Genomic DNA, 11340 nt, shown 5'->3' with positions numbered 1-11340 from the left:
GTAATGAAAATATTCCAATATCGATTGTGAAGAATTCACAACTATATGATGACACTGAACTACTGATTGTATACTTTGGCTAATTATATAATATGTAAATATAGCTCTATGAAATTGCATGAAAAAAAAACCTACCTAACACATTACAAGAAAGGAGAATTATAGAACAAGTTTAGAGTCATGAATGTTACCAGAAGAAAAATTGGAGGTAAGACATGAGAATTTATAACACAGTGAATCTTGTGGTGGACAATGCCTGTGATTAACTGTACAAATAGTTAAAAATTCTTTCATGAGCTAGAACAAATGTATGGCGCTATTTAAAATGGTTAATTTTTAGGGGTATATGGGAAAAATAGTACCTATTGCAAACTATGGGAGGTGTATGGGAAGAGTTGGATTTCCTTTCTTTTCTGGAGTAATGAAGAAGTTCTAAAATTGATCAGGGTGATATATGCACAAGTGTGTGATGATACAGTGAGCCAGCAATTGTACACTTCAGATGGTTTGTATTGTGTTTGAATAAATGATCTCAATAAAACTGCATTTTTAAAAAATGCATGTTGGACTTCTGGGAAGATAGCCGACTAGAGTAGCTTAAGATTAGCCCTGCTCCTTGGAAAAGTTAGAGAAGGGACAGGGGCGCGACTGAGGTGGCGATTCAGGAGTGAGGGTGGCTGACCTGGGAGAGCCTTCTGCACCACAAAGGACAGCCCTGGTTGCAGAGGCCAAAGGAACTGAGAAGCAGAAAGCTGGAACCTGGCATGGAGGTGCAAAGCCATGGAACCCGTGGGACTGCATGGATGGGAACGTGGGGCTGCACTGATGGCAGCATGGGACAAGGAAGTAAGTCAGGCCACATTACTTGGGCACACTAGCCTCACCAGTGCAGCCCCGTGACTGGCGACTCACCCTGAAACTATCACTTGCTCCCATTCCCCACGCTCCTGGACCCCCACCCCACCAGCCCCCAGTGCATGTACCTGCTCCCCACCCCCACCCCAAGTGCAGCCCAGCCCATCTCTCCTGCACCCCTTCTGAGCATTACCTTCCCCTCCCTGTTCCCTGCAGGCTGTTGCCAGTACATAAATGTTGTGGGCACTAACCTCCATGCCTAGGCTACCACCGCCCCTGCCCACAGTGTTGTACAGCCTCACCCCACCCTCTCTGAGCTCAGCACATACATTTACAGCACTCCTAGGCCCACACGTGTGCACGTGCCCCTAATTACATCATTCAGCTCTGGGAACTGCACTTTACACTAGTCCTAGGACCATGCATGCACACAGCCTTCAGCCTCTCTTGCCAGCTCTAAGAAAGTGCTAACCTGTGCAGCTGGGTCACATCTGCCTCCAATCCATGAAGGCATAATGCCAACCTGCTGTCACAATTCTACACATGCACACAAAGGGCCCCGTGCCCTAAACCAGTGCACACCAGGGTTATGCCTCCCAGACTGGTGCTCCCGCACAGCTTTATCTTCCCTGGCCGCTGGGCACCCATGTTCACAAGCATCATTATAACATCGCCAATCTGTACCATACCTGCCCTGAAAAAAATCATACTGAGTGCTCCACCCCATTCCCTGCTCCCTGCTATACAACCATCCCACAAACACAAGACCTTAGACTACCGAAAGAAATCAACTCCCAAAGTAAATCCATCAAGATATTTACATGCCATGAAGACAGCAGAAGGTCACTAAGCATATCACAATGCAGACAGATATAGCCCTACCTAATGACCAAATTAAAACACCAGAGGAGACATAGACATTGGAACAACTCATCAAAGATGTTCATACAACTGTACTTAATAAAATAGGAGGGATAACAAATGACATAAAGGAGAGCAAGAAGACAGTAGAGGAACATAAAAAGGAATTTAAAAGAATAAATAGAAAAATAGTGGATATCACAGAGATTAAAGACTCTGTTGACCAAATAAAAACATACTAGAGGCACACAACACCAGATTTGAAGAGACAAAATAAAGAGCAACCATCAAAGAATGACAACATTCACAAACATATGGAGATTAAATAAAACACCCTTAAACAACCAGTGGGTCAAAGGTGAAATTGCTAGAGAAATAAGTAGCTCTCTGGAGATGAATGAAAATGAGAGTGCAGATATAGAGGACAAAATAATTGACTTCAAAGACTCAAAAGAGCAAATGGCAAAAAAAGGTGGAAAAATGGAACTGGAAATCAGGGAAATGACAGATAAAACAAAGCACACAAATATAAGATCATTGGTGTCCCGGAAGGAGAAGAGAAGAGTAAAAGGCTAGAAAGAGTAGTTGAGGATATAATGGGGGTAAACTTCCCAACCCTCATAAAGGACATAAACATACAAGTCAAAGAAGCCCAAAGAACTCCAAACAGAATGAATCCAAATAGCCCTTCCCCACAGCACATACTAATCAGTCTGTTAAATATTGAAGAGAAGCAGAAAATTCTGAAAGTGGCAGGAGAAAAACAGTCAACCACATACAAGGGAAATTAAATAAGACTGAGTTCAGACTACTCAACTAGCACCCTGGAGGTGTTAAGGCAGTGGTATGATATATTCAAGATCCTGAAAGAGAAAGACTTCCAGCCAAGAATTCTATCCCCAGCCAAATTGTTCTTCAAAATTGAGGGAGAGATTACAATTTTCACAAAGAAATCCTGAAAGAATTTGTCAAGAGACCAGCCCTACAAGAAATACTAAAAGGAGTTCTGCCCACTGGAAAAAAAAAAAAAAAAGACAGGAGAGAGAGGTCTGGAGGAGGGCACAGAATTGGAGAGTACCACTAAGGGTAATTTAAATAATACAAAGAGAAAGAAGGAAAAGAATACATAGATCTGACAAATAAAAAAGATAAGATGGTGAAATCAAGAAATGCCTTTTCAGTAATAACTTTGAATGTTAATGGACTAAACTTACCAATTAAAAGATACAGAATGGCAGAATGGATTAAGAAATATAATCCAGCTATATGCTGCTTACAAGAGACTCATCTTAGACACAAGGATGCAAACAGATTGAAAGTGAAAGGATGGATAAAGATCTTCCACGTAAGTTGTAACAACAACAATAATAGTAGGAGACTTCAATACACCACTCTTCTTTATAGATAGAACAGCCAGACAGAAGATCAACAAGGAAATAGAGAAGTTAAATAACTTGATACATGAATTAGACCTAATAGACATATATAGGTCATTGCACCCCTAAGCACAGGTTATACATTCTTCTCTAGTGCTCATGGAACATTCTTCAGGATAGATCATATGCTGGGGCACAACACAGATCTTTATAAATTTACACATATGGAAATTATTCAAAGCACTTTCTCTAATCAAAATGGGGTGAAGTTGGATCTCAATAACCACCAAAGAATGACAACATTCACAAATATATGGAGATTAAATAAAACACTCTTAAACAACCAGTGGGTCAAAGATGAAATTACTAGAGAAATAAGTAGCTCTCTGGAGATGAATGAAAATGAGAATACAATTTACCAGAACTTATGGGATGTGGTAAAGGTTGAGCTTAGAGGGAAACTTATTGCCCTAAATGCCTATATTAAAAAAAAAAGAAAGAGCAAAATCAAGGACTTAACAGCAAACCTGGAGGAACTTGAGAAAGAACAGCAAACTAGCCCCAAAGCAAATAGGAGAACAGAAATAACAGAGATTGAAGGAGAGATAAATGAATGGGAGAACAAAAGAACAATAGAAAGAATCAATAAAACCCAAAGTTGGTTCTTTTAAAAAATCAATAAAATTGATGGGCCACTAGCAAGACTGACAAAGAAAAAAAGAGAGAGGATGCAAATAAACATAACTCACTTTTTTTTTTTTTTTTTTTTTTTTTTTTTTTTTTTTTTTTTTTGCAAATGAAACCATACAAACATTTATTTTGCATTTGATTTCACTGGTTCAAATGTCTACACACAGGAGTAAGTCCACTCACCTCTCTGCAGTGTTCTGACCCTGAGGTACGCTAGCCTGACCAGGTATGGCTCTGTCCCGCTGCCGCGTCTGGGCCTCCAGGCCTACGAGGCCCACCCCCACGACAGTGCCAGAACCACAGCACAGAGAAGGCCACAGGTTCAGCTTCAGATGGCACCAGACACTGTGAGGACGGGTTCCCAGGGTCCCTCTTGCGTCCCCCAGGACAGCGAGGCAACGAGGGCCTGGCTCTTTGATAAGCAGCTCCACAGGCACTGCCTACTGGTTTACAATCCCCTTGACAGGACGCCATGCTCCCCACTGGCCTGGGATGCCAGCTGGCTTCCTCCAGGCAGCACATAAGGGCTCCCAGATTTTTATCATTCAGATCTAGCTTCAAAGGGCCCCAAAATTCTTGCCACATCTGGACCTAAGAGTAAGAGCTCTGATTTTTAGAAGCTAGATTCTTGTTATATTTGGACCGAATGAATAATTGTCTTTCATATTTTCTTTGTATTTCTTTTCAATAGTTGCTTGACCCAACAGCTTTCTGTCTGCTCTATACAATGAAAATACAAACTGAGAATAGAAAAAAATAATTAAAGCATTAAATTGTACAAATTACAAGTCTGTTCCAAAATATACTTACATTAAATAAAATATGCATTTCAGTGAGAGATATACAGTAAATGATTCTAAGCATTCTGGCAAGCTTCAGGACATCTAGGTAGGGCCAACATTTCTGGAAGAAGCTAAGAGAATTTGCATCCAATCCGCATTTGCAGTGAGTTTCTTATTGCCAGTCTGTGGTTACACTGAACACATACATCATTAGCATCACCTGTGTGGGAAACTCACTTGTTAGGGAAAAGAGCAAGCAAGCTCTAGCCTCAATTCTGAGTTCACTAAAACTTCAAGAATGTCATCAATAGCCTATACAGTACAGTTTTGAAAAAGTAAACATATCAAAATAAGCAGACAACTCTCTAGAACTCAAAACACACTATCTGGCCATATTGAAGTTGAACTCCCCGAGCACAGGCAGTAGAGGCATTTCTTCGTCCGGACAATGTGGCCATGAACTAGTCCACTCCAGGGAAACTGAGAGGGGCTCGGGGTCAGGGGAGGTGGGTTAACCTTGAGTTCTAAGTTAGAGATGCATCTAGAGCATGCAGTCCGTGGCCCTGAGGTCTTCTCCTTGTATCATCTGGCATAACGTTTAATGTAGTCTTCAACTTTATTTCTGAAGTCCTCCTTGTCCCACAAATGATGTTCTGCAGCTTCAATATTCAGTGGATCATCAAAATTCAAAAGGTCAGTAAATAAAGAGTTTAATCCCCAAACCACATCCTTTAGCGTCCTCGTGGGTGCCCAGCCAGTGCCATCAATTGAGTGCTCTCGCAGTAAACTTAGACATATCTCCCCTGTCTCCGTGATGTTGGGGTGCCAGACTCTGGTCAAGCATTTTACTTTGGGAGGCACCATGTTGTATGCATCAGGAACTTCAGTTTCAAACTGAAATTTTCCACCCTGGTAGTAACCCTCATCTGGGGTTACTGTTAGTTGAAAGCAATGTAGCTTGTTTGGATCAGGAAAATGCACTTTACATGTACAAGGTAAATTGGCTTCAAGTTCTGCAACCTCTTTAACCAACAGCTTGTCTCTCACAGACACCCTCCGAGTGGAGTCTGAAGCAGTGGCTGCCGTTCGGGAGCCTTTAAGACCATCATCCCGCTTCAATTTGCTTGCCAGAGTTAGCATTACTGCTGCTTTTACCCTGGGCCCCCCGACACGGGCGAGGCGGGCCCGGCGCCCAACACCACGCCTGGCCCGCGGCGCGGCCCATAACTCACTTTTTGAAGCTAATATCATTTTAATACCAAAACCGGGTAAAGATGCTATAAGAAAGAAAAACTACAGGCCAGTCTTCCTAATGAACATAGATGCAAAAATTCTCAATAAAATCTTAGCAAATCGAATCCAACAGCACATTAAATGAATTATACACAATGATGGAGTGGGGTTTATACCAGGAATTCAAGGATGGTTCAACACAAGAAAATCAATTAATGTAATACAGCACATTAACAAATTGAAAGGGAAAAAATAACATGATATATCGATTGATGCTCAAAAAGCATTCGACAAAATTCAACATCCTTTTCTGATAAAAGCACTCCAAAAGATAGGAATCAAGGGTAACTACCTCAATATGATAAAAGGCATATATGAAAAACCAATAGCCAGCATTGTACTCAATGGAGAGAGAATGAAAGCTTTCCTCTCAAGATCAAGGAGGTACAAGACAAGGATGCCCACTGTCACCACTATTATTCAACATTGTGCTAGACGTTCTAGCTAAAGCAAACAGGTAGGACAAAGAAATGAAAGGCATCCAAATTGGAAAGGAAGAAATAAAACTGTCATTATTTGCAGATGATATGATACTATACTTGGAAGATCCTGAGAAATCTACAGCAAATTACTCAAGCTAATACACGAATTCAGCAAGGTGGCAGGATATAAATAAATGTGCAAAAATAAGTAGCATTTCTATACACAAGCAATGACCTACTAGAGGAGTCAGTTAAGGAAAAAATTCCATTCAAAATAGCAACTAAAAGAATCAAATACTTAAGAATGATCTTAACTAGGGATGTAAAGGACTTGTACAAAGAAAACTACATAATGTTGCTTAAAAAAAAAATCAGAGGAGATCTAAATAGGGGGAAAGACATTCCCTGCTTATGGATAGGAAGGCTACATGTAGTTAAGATGTCAGTTCTCCCCAAATTGATCTACAGTTTCAACACAGTACCCATCAAAATTCCAACAACTGACTTTGAAGATTTCGAAAATCTAACTACCAAATTCATCTGGAAGGTAAAGAGACCCTGAATAGCTAAAAGCATCCTAAAATAGAACAAAGTGGGAGGATTAATGCTCCCTGACTTTAAAGCCTATTATAAAGCCACAGTGATCAAAACATCATGATACTGGCACAAAGACAGAAGCATTGACCAATAGAATGAAATTGAATTGGGAGTGCAGAAATAGACCACTAAATCTATGGTCAACTGATTTTTGACAAGGTCCCCAAATCATCTGAACTGGGACAAAATAGTCATAATTGGGCATGGAAGAACTGGATATCAATAGCCAAGAGAATGAAAAAGGATCCCTGTCTTGCACCCTACATAAAAATTAACTCAAAGTGGATCAAACACCTAAATATAAGAACTAGCACCATAAAGTTTCTAGGAAAAAATATAGGGAAACATCTTCAAGATCTAGTAATAGGAGGTAGCTTCATAAACTTTACACACAAAGCCCAAGCAACAAAAGAAAAAAAAATAGGTAGATGTGAACTCCTCAACATCAACTGCTTCTGTACCTCAAAAGACTTTATCAAAAAGTTGAAGAGGCAGCCAATTCAATGGGAGAAAATATTTGGAAATCACATATAGGACAAAGATTTGAATTCCTGTATATGCAATGAAATCATACAACTCAACAACCAAAGAACAAAGAATCCAATTATAAAATGGGATAAAGATATGAATAGGCATTTCTCCGAAGAACAAATACAGATAGCTTAAGAGTACATGAAAAGATGCTTATTTTCACTGGCTATAAGGGAAATGCAGATCAACACTACAATGAGATACCACCTCCCACCTTAAGGAATGCTGCTATTAAACAAACTGTAAATGTTGAAGAGGATGTAGAGAAACTCGGACACTTCTGCATTTGCTTATAGGCATGTATAATGGTGCAGCCACTATGGAAGACTGGTGGTTCCTTAGGAAACTAAATATTGAGTTGGCCTATGACCCAGCAATAGCACTACTTGGTATATATCCAGAAGAGTTGAAAGCAACGACACAAACAGACATTTGCACACTGATGTTCATAATAGCATTATTCACAATCACTAAAAGATGGAACAAACCAAATGCCCATCAACAGACGAGTAGATCAACAAAATTTGGTATATAGATGTGTGTGCTGGTTTGAAAGGATGTATGTCCCCTAGAAAAGCCATGTTTCAATCTAAATCCCATTTCATAAAGGCAGAATAATCCCTATTTAATACTGTATGTTTGAAACTGTAATCAGATCATCTCCCTGGAGATGTGATTTAATCAAGAGTGGTTGTTAAACTGGATTAGGTGATGACATGTCTCCACCCATTTGGGTGGGTCTTGAAAAGCTTTTGGAGTCCTATAAAAGAGGAAACATTTTGGAGAATGAAGGAGATTTGGAGAGAGCAGAGAATGCTGCAGCACCGCAAAGCAGAGAGTCCACAAGCCAGCGATCTTTGGAGATGAAGAAGGAAAATGCCTCCCGGGGAGCTTCAAGAAACCGGAAGCCAGGAGAGAAAGCTAGCAGATGACATGGTGTTCGCCATGTGCCCTTCCAGCTATGAGAGAAGCCCTGACTGTGTTTGCCATGTGCCTTCTCACTTGAGAGAAAAACCCTTAACTTCATCGGCCTTCTTGAACCGAGGTATCTTTCCCTGGATGCCTATGATTGGACATCTCTATAGACTTGTTTTAGTTGGGACATCTTCTTGGCCTTAGAACTGTAAACTTAGCAACTTATTAAATTCCCCTTTTAAAAGCCATTCCGTTTCTGGTATATTGCAGTCTGGCAGCTAGCAAACTAGAACAATATATGATGAAATAATATGCAGCAGTAAGGCAAAATGACATCCTTTTGGTTTTATTGATTCTTTCTATTGTTCTTTTGTTCTTCCCAAGCATTTTTTATTGAAATTAAGTAACTCCTCAGGATATGCCTAGCTGCTGATGACTTCTGAACCTGTCCTAGACCAGGCAAACAATGTCTAGCCACACAGTCATGTTTTGGTCTACTTAAAAAAAAATCTTATAATTTTGAATACAGTTTTCCTTTTCGTGGTTTTTCTTGACCCTTGCCACAGGACCAGCTCAAATTAGTAATCATGGATATACAGTGGCACCGATCTGTGCTGTTATATGATTTTTCTCCATAGTGTTCGTGGCCCGTGGAAGGTGGCGCTCTCAGGCAGTGAACAAGGCTAGCACGTACCCAGTTGTCAAGGATTTCACAGTCCACAGCTTGCAAGAGAATTAGTACTGATTATTTCCAGGAGAGCAGGTCCCCTTTGTCAAGGAGAGGGGAAGGCTTGTGAGGAAGTTCAGGTTTCTGGAATCAGGGAAGACTTTCATCTCTCTGAAAGGAGCACTAAGCAGCCTTGCTTGAAGCAAAGGCACCCGGCTGGAATCTGGGCTCAGGTATGCTGGCTACAGGTGGGCTTCCTGCAGAGATGAGAAGCTCTGCTGCAGCGAGAGCACCTGGAGAACAGGCTATAGATTGATGGGTGCACAGACTTGTGGATGAGGCTCTGTGGTGATGAGGTGGGCTGGGGGACAGATGCTGGGTATCAGGGGAAGGGGCTGTGCTATTTGGTGAGTGAATCTAAGCGACCAAGGAAACATTTGTCTCCCTGCATGGTCCTATTCTTATATAGCTAGACTGAAATACACCTACCTTCCATTAGGCTTTTTCTCCCCTTTGTTCCTTTTTTTCCATGTAATTCCCTCTTCCTGCAGCACCTTCTCCCTCCCCCATTTGCCTAGTTCTTAGTAATTCTTTCATTCATTTAAGCTGAGTGTGTCTGGAAAGACTGACACCCACCTACCCACCGCTCACTTCTGTCTGCCTCTGCCTCCACCTAAGTGAGGCACTTTCTACCACACTCTCCCCAGGCCTCCCCAGCTTTGCTTGGAGAACTGCTTCTCAGGCTGTGTGCTGGTTTGAAGCTATTATATACCCCAGAAAATCCATGTCCTTTAATCCTCACTCAGTATTGCTGGGTGGGAGCTTTGTGATCATTTCCATGGAGATGTGGCCCACCCAATTGTGGGTGGTATCTTTTGATTAATGGTGTTCATGGAGCTGTGTCTCTACCCCTTCAAGGTAGGGTTGCTTACAGGAGCCCTTCAAGGGGGAACCATTTTGGAAAAAGCTTCAGAGCCAACAGAGCCCACACAATCAGAGACCCTTGGAGATCCAGAAGGAAAACACCTCTGCGGGAGTTTCATGAAACAAGAAGCCAAGAGAGAAAGCTAGCAGATGTCCCTAAGGTGACTTCCCAGCTGACAGAGGTGTTCTGGACCCATCAGCCTTTCTTAAGCCAAGGTACCTTTCTCTGGATGCTTTGCTTTGAACATTTTCACGGCCTTAGAACTATAAACTTGCAACTTAATCCCCCTTTCTAAAAGCCGATCCATTCTTAGTATATTGTGTTCTGGCAGCGTTTTGCAAACCAGGATAGGCTGCTCATATTCATCGGAGCTTCTCAAGTGCAAAGACTTATCTTTGGATCCCCACTGCTAGTAGGGTGCCTAGAAAATCGTAGATGCTTAATTAACTCATTTGAGGTGCTGACAAGAGAAGGGAGGTCACTATCAAGATAACGTTGATACACACAGCATATAATTAGGCATTCCTAGAGAATAAATTGTAAAAAGAAGGAAAAATGAAAACACTAGTGTGTAAAGAGCACCACCATATTCCCATCTGGGTTACTTTGAACAAGTTACTTTACACCTGAATACCAATTCCTTATCTCTAAGAAAGCCTGAATAAGATAGGACACCTTGCTGGGAGGTTGTTTTAAGCATTAGCAATTACATAAACCACTTGGCTCAGTGACCAGCATTTATTAGTCTTGCATACAGGGTATGAGTATTATTGTTACTATTTTTATTGTCATAAACATGACAGAAGGAACATTTGCATTTTGCAAGATGATTTGTTGAAAATAACTCCTTGTGATTAGATTCACAAAGCACCACTACTATGGACAGAAATGTGGAAGTAGTTGATTGAACAAAATGTTCTTTAAAATCGTGCTTTATTATGAACGGGCATCTTAAATATGTCATTGTTTTTTTTTTTTTGTATGCATGCTAGTTGGAGTCTGGTGACGTGTGTGTGTGTGTGTGCACGCATCATTGGTTTACTTTTGTTTTTTTTTTTAACTATTTTAAAAATATATTGCCCATATTCTCTGCAACATTTTTTTCTTTGTAAAAGATTGTAAAGAACTGTACTTTTAAGAGAACTTCGGTATCAACATCCATTTTGTAATCTATTATTTATAGAAAAACATCAGAAACTGCATCACTATTAAGAACCAAGGTTCTAAAGGCATTGCATTCCACATTTCATTTTCCTTAGGCTTCTATTTCCTCTGTTCCACTTATACTTCAATTCTGAAACATTAATCAAGGTCAAAATAGCACTTTAATTTGGTGTGTGTGTTTGGTCACGTTTGCCTTTCAGTATTAGATCTTTTGTTCAATGTGAGTTTTTCTTTCCCTCGTGGTAGTGATACGTGTTCATTT

The 11340-nt window shown here is 40.7% G+C and overlaps 1 pseudogene; it reads right to left on the bottom strand.

Annotated features, from left to right (window-relative positions):
• Positions 1-3889: 3889 nt before the first annotated feature.
• LOC143682524 (NEDD8-conjugating enzyme UBE2F pseudogene) lies at positions 3890-5776 on the bottom strand (annotated as a pseudogene).
• Positions 5777-11340: the final 5564 nt, after the last annotated feature.

The sequence above is a fragment of the Tamandua tetradactyla genome, chromosome 5 (genome assembly GCF_023851605.1).
Source record: "Tamandua tetradactyla isolate mTamTet1 chromosome 5, mTamTet1.pri, whole genome shotgun sequence".
Taxonomy (NCBI): Eukaryota; Metazoa; Chordata; class Mammalia; order Pilosa; family Myrmecophagidae; genus Tamandua; species Tamandua tetradactyla.
The sequence above is the reverse complement of the archived record's forward strand: the minus strand, read 5'-3'. Positions and strand labels throughout refer to the sequence as shown.